The sequence below is a fragment of the Saccostrea cucullata genome, unplaced genomic scaffold, assembly GCF_032062105.1.
Source record: "Saccostrea cucullata isolate Sc308-1 unplaced genomic scaffold, CSIRO_AGI_Scuc_v1 ctg11220, whole genome shotgun sequence".
NCBI lineage: Eukaryota > Metazoa > Mollusca > Bivalvia > Ostreida > Ostreidae > Saccostrea > Saccostrea cuccullata.
The window spans coordinates 1-12,500 of NW_026923389.1; the positions used below are offsets into that span (position 1 = coordinate 1).

Sequence of the window (12,500 nt, forward strand, 5' to 3'; positions counted from 1 at the left end):
TAAAAAGGAGAAAATATATAGTTTTACAGAATTTTTTTGTTTTAATTGTTTCTTACTATTTATTGCTGTGTGAGGATGAATTTTTTAACATGTTTTGGAGCCTAGCTGATGTGTTTGGTCAGAAATTGTGGTGCCTCCATTTCTTATGCCTGGTAGATGTTCTACAACCAGAGGACTGTGTTCGTTTCTATATTTGTGACAGGTAAAGGACTACTAATCAGACTGAAATATTTCACTCCTTGACCTATATGATTGAAAAGCTTAATGTGTTGATGCCAAAATTCAGAGTAGTTTCACTAAGTTCAGTGTTCAGGTCCTGAAGATTAGTATAAGTATAATGAGTGACACTCTTGTTTCTTTTAAAGCAAATATGGATTATGAAATTGCAGTATGATATAAAATAATGGCAAAAGCAATTAATTGAATCCAGACATGTTTTCTCACTATTCCTGTTGTTTAGCCACAGACCAGTAGACGTACACAATGTGTTCAATGCAGTTCAAGTCAAGCTTCTCATGAAGGAGGATGATTTTGATGACAACCCAATTCCAGAATATGACACAGTCTTCAGGGAAGAACAGGTAAAATTGCAAGCATTTGATTCTGTCATACATCAGGGCTCTAAACCACTTTTTGGGACTGGGGCGGTTAAAATTGGGAGATTATCGTCATTTTGGGAAAAGTTGGATAACCTCCTCATAAAATCCTCAAATTTTGCTTTTCTAGCATTTTGTCATCAATTTAACTCTGGTTTTGAATAAACAGTTAAACAGAACAAACATGGGTACAAAGGCTACTTATGAAAGTACATTACCTTTGTCATTACTATCTTTGAGTGTTGATATTGCGGTTATATGTCTTTCTGAGTGACAGTCGCTAGTCACATAGTCCCGAATTTCCTCGATCACATGGACAACTTTGCTTACCAATACAGCGCGAGACTGAACATGCCGAAGCGTGGGTATGTTTCTAGATGCAGCTTACAAATGTTTAAATGAAATGTCTTTTTTTAAAACCAAAATGACGTTTTTTGTCGAAACTACATGACAAGATACTCTGCACTCATAGTTAGTATACATTTTTGTAAAAACAATAACCTGGTTCCCCGAACCAGTTTACAAATACATTTGGCGCGAACTAATAAAACAGAAGTACAGTTTCACTTTCATTTGCAAGTGTGTTTTGTTTGGGGTTTTTTTCCGATTAAGTTTCATGGACTTTTATTTTTTAATTAATATTTTGCTATGGAAATTGGGAAATTTACACCTTTCTTTTGGGAAAAAAAGTACCTTTTTTGCATTGGGAACGGGGCCGAATATCGGCCCCCCGTTCCAAATATCGGCCCCAGATTTAGAGAATCGAGAGCCCTGTACATGTAGAGGTGTACTAAAATGAACATATATCTGTCAGAAATGTGTTGGGATTTATAGCTTTTAAAACATCTGGTTTAATGATTCTAGAGGTACAACTTCTATATGAGAAAAATAAGTTATCCAAAAAAAAATGTCCTGAGGAAATATACTCAGGTTTCAATAAGTTTTGATCATTAGTGAAATGCATGTATAATTTTTCTTTTAATTGAACATAAACGATATTTTCAGTAGCAAGTTCTTAGTGATTGAGAATGCAGTTTAACAGGATTAATATTGGATGAATTGAATTTGGATGTGATGCATCACTCCATGACCAAGTTATAATGAGTTTACCCTACCAATATACAATAGACTTTAAAAGTTGAGTAAAGTTTACTCACATATGGAAATCGAAATAAACACCCAATTTCAAAATCTATTTTAAAATAATGTATCCCTGTGGTATTAGTGGCCTTGTAAAGAAAGTTGCCTGTATACAATACATTTGTCAAAGGCACATGGAAGTAAAAAAAAAGTTCAAGCTTAGGTTTTTTTAATGGTTTATATCAACACACACTTTTAGGCTTTCAATTTATTAACTTCCACAGATATTGCACTTAAATCTTGCAAATGCATAATACACATGTATAAAAATATAATGATTAATTTTGCTGGAATGCAAACACAGTTGTCATCATAAATGAAAACAAAAATTACCAAAAAAAAAAATGAAAATGTCAAATGAAGTCTTAGATGAATATCAGTTTTAACTTGTACATCTGTATGATACAGTTTCTTGTAATCATCTTAAATTTTTACAGTGACTATTTCAGTAAATCTGGAGTTGATATCAGCTGTATTATCAGTATTAAGACTAATTGAGCTGAGTTACTTTGAATGAATATTTAACTGGTATTTCGGACTATTTCCTGTCATCTGAGTCGATCTCTCTTATCTCTGATTGGATACTGAGCGAGGAACACTAAAGCAATCACCACAGCTATAATGGGGCCCGGTATCATTAGATACCTCAGGGCAAGTCCCACACCAGGGGGTTGTTCACAGTCTCCAACTCGGTATCCACCATACCTGAAATCAGAAAATAAAATTAAAACTCACAAAATTCTTTTTATCTCTATATGCCACAGATTGTTGGTTCTCGCTACATGTTAAATGAAGTTAATGAAGGAACCAGAATTAAAGATTAAGAAGCAGGTTTCTAAACTTGTTCTTTATCTAAGAGAAACTAAAACATGAAGCAAGCTCACTTTAAAGCAAACTGAGAAGAGGCCACTGCTAGTCCTGTAGCCAGTTTGTTGAGGAAAACGTAAAAGGAATAGAAAATGGCATCCTTGTGTTCTCCGTGTGTGAGATAAAACTCGTCTATAACATCAGGAAGCATAGACCTGGGAGGGAAAAAAAATAAAGTCACGCAAGAAAATATAAATACAAACTTTATTGATATTGGAAGGGAGATAACTCTGTACATACCATGGTAGAAGAAGTGAGACTGCAATGCTTAATCCAGCGAAGACCAGTATAATAGTGTAAACAAGAAAGCTGTCACGAAGGAAAAGCTGTGACAGCAAAACAGGGATGAACATCTAAAGAGAGATAAACAATGACCAGATTAAAATAGCATCGAATTTGTTTTATTTGCTGTTTTTATCTTGTGTAGATTTCCTGAGATATAATGCTTCTCCAAAAATTCTTACCAACATTCCAGCGGCAAAGGTTCTCTTCTTGCCAATTTTCATTTGTATAAAATGCCAGACAGGTAGACTACAGATTGTGGAGGCCTGGAAATTTGTTTTTAAAGAAATCTTTAATGCAAGACTACAGATTATATGATTGAAACCTGTAAAGGTGACCCATTTATATGTACATGTATATACTAACCATGATGATGGTGATGAATGTGGAGAAATATTTGCCCATGCCAAGTGAGTATGTACAGAATAGAGCCAAGTTTCCTTGAGTAATCTGGAAAGATGAAGAGTTTAAAATGGGGTTTGACTGATTACAAATGATTTTATTATGCTCCAAATTGCTTAAAAGTAATTTTAAAAGACTACTGGTAAATGGGACAAGTTAAAAAAAAAACAATTTAAGCCCCTTAAAATAAGAATCAAAGTTAAGCTGTGAGTTTATGTATCTACCTACTGAGATTGCTACAGACAAAAATAAAACAGACATGGATAACTTCAGATAGGGTCGGAAGAACAATACTTTCCGTAATCCTTTAAAGAAACCATCTCCTGACATCACTTGCTTGACTGAAAGAAAAAAAACCCACCTCATTGTTGGTTTGTAACATATAAATTAACTAGGGCTAATTGTAACGGGGACCGTTAAAGATGTTCCCCAAACGCTCCCCATCTCCCTTTTTGTGCCTTATTCCCTGTAAGCTTCATTAAATAAGACGAACCATATGCACGTGCATGCATGTGCATGATGACCATACATTTTTGTAGGAGTCCCTTATGTCGATCTCCGTTCTATATTCCATCCTGTTTGGTTGATTACCAAGGGAGTTATGACAACTTAAAGTTTAAGCCAATCAGATAACAGCGCACATGTATGTGCGTGATTTCATGAAAATTATTATTTATCAAATTATAGGATATCCTAATGCATGACTATGTTTTAAATATCAAAGCATTTCGGCAAAAAACAAGAAAGATATTGAGGTTTTTGTTTCAGCCAATCAGAGCACAGCGCACGTGCATGCGCGTGAGTTCGTGCTAATTTGACCATGTCATATTATTTACACTACTAATATATCCTTATATAATGAGTTTTATAGTATTTCATCAAAAAATGAAAAAGTTACGTCTATATAAAGTATATCAGTCATTTCACTCATTGCACGCGCACGCACGTGCATGCGTATGCGCGCAAAATGACCTTCGTTCCGCACACCTACACTACACACCTATTAACCCTAAAAAGGTCTTCCGTCCTGTTTGACCGGAAGAAACCGGAAGTAACTTTCATTTTTTACAAAAATGAGTTGTAACGCCCAAAAATGTATAAATCACCTTAATTTCTGTTAATTAATGCTAAAATAAGCCATTTTTGCTACTTCCGGTTTGACCAGAAGTGACGACGACGGACGGAAAATTAATTTTTATGCTCCCAGAGACATGTGTTACCCAAAAACTTGTCAAGAAAGGCAAAAATACGCGTTTTTTGACTACTTCCGGTTTTTGCCGGAAGTGACGACGACGGACGTATTTTAATGACTCTCATAGATTGAGCTTGACATTTTGAACAACTTTGCTTCTTTGACGTATTACAAAATATCAATACTTTATAAGATATAAAGGAAAAAATTTCGGCCCCTCTAGGCCCTTAATTTCAGGGGCCAGCCCTTTTTAAAAGATAGCATTTGAAAGATGGCGGAATTCTACACTTCTTTTGTTCTATATGTTTTAACAAAATATTTCCAGGTAAAAAGATATCGTAGAAAAGGTGTTAAAAAATTTGAAATTTGCGATACGACTATTTTCGGGCCGTAGCGAGCGCCGACGTGCGGTACTTCCGATAAAAATGAAATACATTCCACAAATCTACAGACTTAGGTCTACCATACCTGAAAGTATCACGTGTCTATCTAAAGCTGTTTAGGAGAAATCGTGCGGACAAACTGACCCTTAAAAAATCATTAAAATGCTTATAACTCGAAACGGAACAACGGAAGTGACGTCATCAAAACAGAAAAAAACGCATTAGGTTCGAGTGATGTTACATAAGTCCTGAAAGTTTCATGGAAATCCATCGAGCCGTTTTTGAGAAATCGCGTGCACAAAATCGGTAAAAAAAAACCCAATAACTAGATGAAATTCGTTGCGAGCAACGAGAGGTCTTCCGTCCGATTCCGAAAAGAAAACGTAAAATCGAGCTGAAAATGTTAAAAAAAGATTTGCACACAAGGGGATTGCACCCAAGTCACCAGCATAAAATTCCAACGCACTAAATATTACACTATCAGGACATCTACTCTACGAAGCAGTGCCTCTCTCTTAAAAGTATGAAAGGTAGATCACTATTCAAAATTTGGCGCCAAACGCTAGGAGTTAATCTTCGCGCCTTTTCTGTGGAATGTTCTATTAAATAGGTGTGATAGCTTCAATGAAGTTAATAAAAAAACGTTCTTATGGTCTATTCAAGGTTTAGAAAGTATAATTAACACATTTTACAAATTCCATATTGTATATATGCATGTAATACTAAAGCGGTGAAACTGTTATGAATTTTTAACTTTTTTCAATTTCCTGTTTATCCCCAAAGTGAACTATCCCGATTACTTAATCGAAAGAGGTCGAAAAACATGGCTCGCCCTACGACGGTCAAGGAATCAGATATCATTCATGCTCAATAACTTGAATCAGGTCTTTGAGACAAGAATTCTAAAATAAACTCCATGAAGAGATCTTTAAAAAATCGTTTTCTTATTTCTGTCTTATTTATTAGTTTAATATGACACAAGTGTGCATAGGAAAAACAGTGGTTAAGATCTAAACTTTCAATATTAATTGATATTCTTTTTTGAGAAAGTATTACTTATAAGTATGATTTAAGATCTGTTTTTCCATGATGCATAAAAGATATAAGGTATCGAATTTCATTTGCACATTTAGTCTTTTCTTTTTCTACTTTGAGAACCAGTCAAAACCAATTATAGAAGACGTTAGTTTGACACAGAACTGCAACGTAACTACGACGTGACAATCCAAGTATTCCTTTACATTTCATTTATCCATATGTTACTTTCGTTCAAACAAACGCTCGGCTGCCTCCGTAAACCCCTATTGCGAAATGTCGGCGCTGACAGAGACAGCCGCCATTTTGGACCCGCTTCAGATTTTTGAATGCTAATATCTAGAGTTTAGATTTATCAATATTGAAACAAATTGTATAGAAAGCATAAGAAGAAAGGTTTCTATCAACATACCAAAAATAAATGAAAAATATGGAAAAACAAAAAAGTTAGAAAATGCAGACTTTTTAATTTCGCTTCTTGTAACGACCGGAAGTATTGACGACGCACAAAAAGGTGATTCTGCAAACCACAAAGTCATGATCTCTCATCTCCAAGAAGTCTCCAGTTCATATCCTAAACCGTTTTTGATAAAAAGGGGCGACAAAATTGCATTTTAAAATCAGGAAATTGTCCATAACTTGGCACCAGAAGAGAATTTTCCAAATTTTGCATCGGAAGTAACAACTTCATATTATAAGTCATATTTTGTTAAAGTTTCATGAAAAACCGCTGAATAGTTTTCAAGAAATCGCCTGCACAAAATTTTGTCAAAAAAAGAATAAGAATAATAAGAAACAATACAATCACTATAAGGTCTTCCGTGAAGACGGAAGACCTTAATTAAAATAAAAGTAAAAAAGAAACCTAAGAATAACAAGAAGGTCTTCCGCTGAAGACGGAAGACCTTAATAATAATAACTAGAAAAGAAACTCGTTGCGAGCAACGAGAGGTCTTCCGTCTGATTCTGAAATAAAAAACGAAAAATCTAGCAGAAAAAGTGATAAAAAAAAAAAAGTCGGACATTCGGGGGAGCGAACCCGGGTCGCCCGCGTGACAATCCAATGCGCTAACCATTCGGCCATTGAAAACGCCGCTTCAAATTTTTAAATGCGAATATCTCGAGATTGCCTTTTTCGATTCTAAAAAGAATTACATATTACGCATTTGCAAATGAGTCTCTATTTAGATAGAAAACACCAAAGAAAAATATCGAAAAACAAAAAAAAATGAAAAATTGCATTTTTTAAATATGCTTCCGGCAGAAACCGGAAGTGCTGACGACGCACGAAAAGGCAATTCTGCAAACCAAAAAGTCATGATCTATCATCTCCAATAAGTCTCCAGTTCATATCCTCAGCCATTTTCGATAAAAGTGCGCGACAAAATTGCATTTTAAAATCAGGAAATCGTCCATAACTTGGCACCGAAAGCGAATTTACCAAAAAAAATTTCAGACTGCACAACTTCATGTAATGACGCATATTTTGTGAAAGTTTCGCTGAAATCCGCTGAATAGTTTTCGAGAAATCGCGTGCACAAAATTTTGTCAAAAAAAGAATAATAACTAGATGAGAAACTCGTTGCGAGCAACGAGAGGTCTTCCGTCCGATTCCGGAAAGAAGACGTAAAATCGAGCTGAAAAAGTAAAAAAAAAGATTTGCACACAAGGGAGATTGAACCCAAGTCGCCATGAAATTCCAACGCACTAAATATTACGCTATCAGGACCTCTACTCTTAATCTACTTGTATATATTAACGAATATGCTTCTCTCTTAAAATTATGAAAGGCAGGTCATTATTCAAAATTTAGCGCCAAACGCTAGTTGCCAACATGAAAATCCAGCAAAAAAATATTACGCTTTTGGGACCTCTGCTCTAAATTTTCTTGTATATACCTCGGTATAACAGTGCTTTTGTCTTAGAATTATGAAAGGCGAGTCACTATTCATAATTTCGCGCCAAACGCCACGAATTAATCTTAGCGCCTTTTCTTTGGAATGTTCTATCTTATAGGTGTGATAGCTTCAATGAAATAAAGAAATGTTCTTATAGCCTTAAATTCGAGGATAAGAAAGCATATTTAACACATTTAATTTTACAAATTCCATATCGTATGTAAGCAAGTACGACTAAAGCAGTGATACGGCTACGGATTTTTACCTTTTTTAATTTCCTGTTTATCCCCAAAGTGAACTCTCCCGATTAGTTAAATTTCCATGAAAAGGTTATAGTGTTTCGCCGAAAAACATGGCTCGCCTTTCGACAGTCAGGGAATTGGATACCATTTGTGCTCAATAACTTGAATCAGATCTTCGAGACAATAATTTTAATACAAACCCCATTAAACGATCTTTTAAAAAAAATAGCTATCTTATTTTGTCTTTTCTGTTAGTTTAATATGACACAAGTTTTATACTTACTGTATTCATTGATATTCTTTCTTGAAAAACAATTACTTATAAATATGATTTAAGATATGTTTTTCCGTGTTGCAAATCAGAAGATACATGTATTAGGTATCGTATTTCATTTGCACATTTAGTCTTTTCTTTTTCTACTTTGAGAACCAGCCAAATCAATTATAGAAGACGTTTAAGAAGAACTTAGTTTGACACAGAATTGCAACGTAAATACAACGTGACAATCCAAGTATTCCTTTACATTTCATTTATCCTTATGTTACCTTCGTTCAAGCAAACGCTCGGCTGACTCCGTAAACCCCTATTGCGAAATGTCGGAGTTGACAGAGACAACCGCCATATTGGACCCGCTTCAGATTTTTAAATGCTAATGTTTGGAGTTTGGATTTATCAATTTACAAACAAATCATATAGCAAGCATTATAAGAAGGGTTACTGTTAGCATTCCAAAAATAAATGAAAAATATTGGAAAACAAAAAAGTTCGAAAAATACGGTTTTTTAAATTTGCATCTCGTAACGACCAGAAGTATTGACGACACACAAAAAGGTGATTCTGCAGACCAGAAAGTCACGAGCTATTGTCTCCAATAAGTCTCCAGTTCATATCTTTAGCCATTTTCGATAAAAGTGCGCGACAAAAACGCATTTTAAAATCAGAAAATTGTCCATAACTTGGCACCGGAAGCGAATTTTCCAAAACAAATTATAGACTGCACAACTTCATGTAATAACGCATTTTTTATGAAAGTTTCGTTGAAAACCGCTGAATAGTTTTCGAGAAATCGCGTGCACAAAATTTTGTCAAAAAAAGAATAATAATAATAATAATAATAATAAGAAACAATACAATCACTATAAGGTCTTCCGTGAAGACGGAAGACCTTAATAATAACTAGAGCAAAGCTCGTTGCAAAGCAACGAGTAGGTCTTCCGTCATGTTTGACCGGAAGTGGCTTTCATTTTTAACAAAAATGAGAAATAACGTCCAAAAATGGTTTGATTCCTCTAAATCCATGTTAATTATTGCAAAAATAAGCCATTTTCTGTTACTTCCGGTTTGACCGGAAGTGACGACGACGGACGGAAAATTAATTTTAATGCTCCCAGAGACATGTGTTACCAAAATACTTGTCAAAAACGGCAAAAATACGCGTTTTCCGACTACTTCCGGTTTCGCCGAAAGTGACGACGCCGGACGTATTTTGACGTCTTCAATAGATTAAGCTTGACATTTTGAACAACTTTGCTTTTTTTGACGTATCACAAAATATCAATACTTTATAAGATATAAAGGAAAAAATTTCGGCTCCTCCAGGCCCCTTATTTAAGGGGCCAGCCCTTTTTTCGAGATGTCATTTGAAAGATCTTAAAATGCTACACCATTTTTGTTCTACATGCTTTAACAAAATATTTCTAGGTAAAAAGTTATCGTTGAAAAGGTGATTAAAATTTTGAAATTCTTGATAGGACTATTTTCGGGCCATAGCGAGCGTCGGCGCTTCGTACTTCCGGTAGTTGTGATATATTTAGTGCACTTCTCCAAAAGTTGCTCTAGCATCACTGAAAATTTCAAGCTTCTGTGATAAGTGCTTTTTGAGAAAACTGCCGGACAAAGTGACCCTATAAAAATCACTAAATCGCAGAAAACTCCGAACCGGAAGTGACGTCATCAAAATAAAAAAAATATATATCTAGATTTTTTGATGTTCTATCAGACCTGAAAGTTTCATGAAAATCGATCGAGCCGTTATCGAGAAATCGCGCGTACAATATCGGTAAGAAAAAAAAACAATAATAATAAAAATAGTGGAAAAGAAACCTAAGAAAAACAATAAGGTCTTCCGCTGAAGACGGAAGACCTTAATAATAATATTAAATAATAATAATAATATTAATAAGAAACAATACAATCACTATAAGGTCTTCCATGAAGACGGAAGACCTTAATAATAATAATAATAAGAAACCGAGTAAAATCAATATGTTCCCAAACTCCGTTTGGGGAACATAACTAGGTTGAATACAAATTAATCTGTGATTTGGCTGTTCTGCTTTTCTTACCTTTGTGTTCCTTTGTACCATAGAAACAAACAAGGATGCAGGCAATATAAAGACTAACTATAGTCACAGATGCATCATGGTATGAATTTATCTGCAGGGTTAAACAAGAATAGAAGGTGTTAGGCACATGAGTTCTAAATGTAAATTTCATGTATAAAATATACATGTATCTTCATGATCTTTTTCATTCAAGATATTTTCAAAATTTATTGCAATATGAAACAAAAGATTGCTCAAGTCTCAGTTGTTAAAAAAAATAATTTTACAAGGTGCATTAGTAGCATCCAAAACATGTTTCTAAAACTGAGTGAGAACAGGATTTTTTTTAATTGATACCTGCTCTATTAAATTGTCGTTTGTTGACACTGTAGAATTTAAGGACCCAGATAATTTATTGCATGCTCCAGCTGTTCTATGCTTTTTGATGTAATGACCTTGAATGATCACCCCAGTCATAACCCCAAGCTTCAGCAACCATTCCTATGTTTATAAAAGAGAATTTAAAAACATTAAGTTTTGGTTATATGTTAAGATGCAGCAGTTTGGTTATCAGTTTTTCAGGTATTATTAATTGACAGAATCTGAATCAATGGAATGAAAAGATACATGATCTGTGGTATAAAATATGATTTGACTAAAATTTATATCAAATAACATCCTTTTGATTTAACTGAAGTATGAATTTTTAATTATCTAATTTGGATGGTTTCATTATTATGAGAAAGAGTAAGGATTATGGCAAACTCGGTCATTATGAAGCTGATCATTTGTTTCCCTCTAGAGAATTTTTTACTAATTTGGAAAAGCCACGACTCTACGCACTCGTCCACCCCCAAATTTGTATCTATGATACAGAACCCGTCTCGTTCTCTAAATAATACTTAAGTTGTAAGTTGTTATTTCTGAGGTTTATATGAAGTCTTACTGTAAGTTGTTAAAGTTGTTATTTGTATGGTTTACAGGAAGACTTACTGTAAGTTGTTATTGAGTCTCTGTCTTGCTGACTGGTACTGATACTCATAGTCATGGATGTGTACGGCACATGGACCCCCTGTTAGAAAAAATACAGAGAATATTACATCATTGATTTGTCTTTGATTTATAAAAGCCCATTTGCGAAGCAGTAGTAAATTATTGGTATTGTAAGGAATAAATTTCAAAAACCTCAAGTTATTGAAATACTAATAAGCAGAACTTACTTAATATACTAGACGTAAAAAGCAATTTATAAATATTAAGAGTGCCACTAATTTGAGGACATAATGTCAGATAAATTCTTACAGAGAGGAACCCCTGAAACAGACAGTAGAATGTCAGGTACCACACCAGTTTGCCCTCCTCACTGTAGTCTGGGACAGCCCAGAAACAAAAATAGGTCACACAGGCAAAGGGGGTCGTAAGCAAAATCCTAGTGGGAGAAATTCATCTTTGTATTTCACTGCTTACCAGTGAATTTGAATACACACAGATTTAGTGAGATAACTTATAGAAAGTAAAACCTTTTATTTTGGTATTTGATTTTGAGAAGAAGATCAATTTTGTTGCAATTATTACTAAAATGCACATATAGAAATTACCATGGTCTGTATATGCCCCATGAGGTTGGTTTAGTCCTGTTAACAAGGTATCCACAGATGGGATCAGTCATGGCATACCAGAGTTTCCCGCCAAATACAATGACAGACACATAGGCAGGCTGAACCTGAACAACAACAGAGAATATACACAATTTACATGCTGGATTTTCATGGCACCTAGCTACTGGGACCATTGAAATTGCTAAAATTTCTTACCAAGCCTTAGTGGCAACATTTGTGCAGCTTAGATTTATCAGAATTTCATGACAAGTGGTAGCTTATGTGCAATGCAAATTGAAAGTTGCTCTAAGTGTTAATGACTATGCTTTTAGTATTTTACACTATGATTAGTTTAAAAAAGTCTAACTGCTGAATGCTTTTTAAATTTGCTGAATGCTTTTTAGCTCACCTGAGCCGAAGGCTCAAGTGAGCTTTTCTGATCAAAATTTGTCCGTCGTCTGTCGTCGTTGTTGTTGTCGTTGTCGTCGTCGTCATTAACTTTTTACATTTTCATCTTCTCCTCAAGAACCCCTGGGCCAA

At 34.6% G+C, this 12,500-nt stretch overlaps 1 long non-coding RNA gene and 1 pseudogene across 1 annotated transcript in view; one reads left to right on the top strand and one right to left on the bottom strand.

The window, feature by feature from the left end:
• The first annotated feature begins 150 nt into the window (after positions 1-150).
• LOC134263893 (uncharacterized) overlaps positions 151-12,500 on the top strand; it is a 21,299-nt gene continuing 8,949 nt past the window's right edge. The window contains exons 1-2 of the long non-coding RNA XR_009991370.1: positions 151-202; positions 461-581. This is a non-coding gene — a long non-coding RNA (uncharacterized LOC134263893). The remainder of the gene's footprint in view (positions 203-460; positions 582-12,500) is intronic.
• LOC134263892 (sodium-dependent lysophosphatidylcholine symporter 1-A-like) overlaps positions 1,953-12,500 on the bottom strand; it is a 16,781-nt pseudogene continuing 6,233 nt past the window's right edge.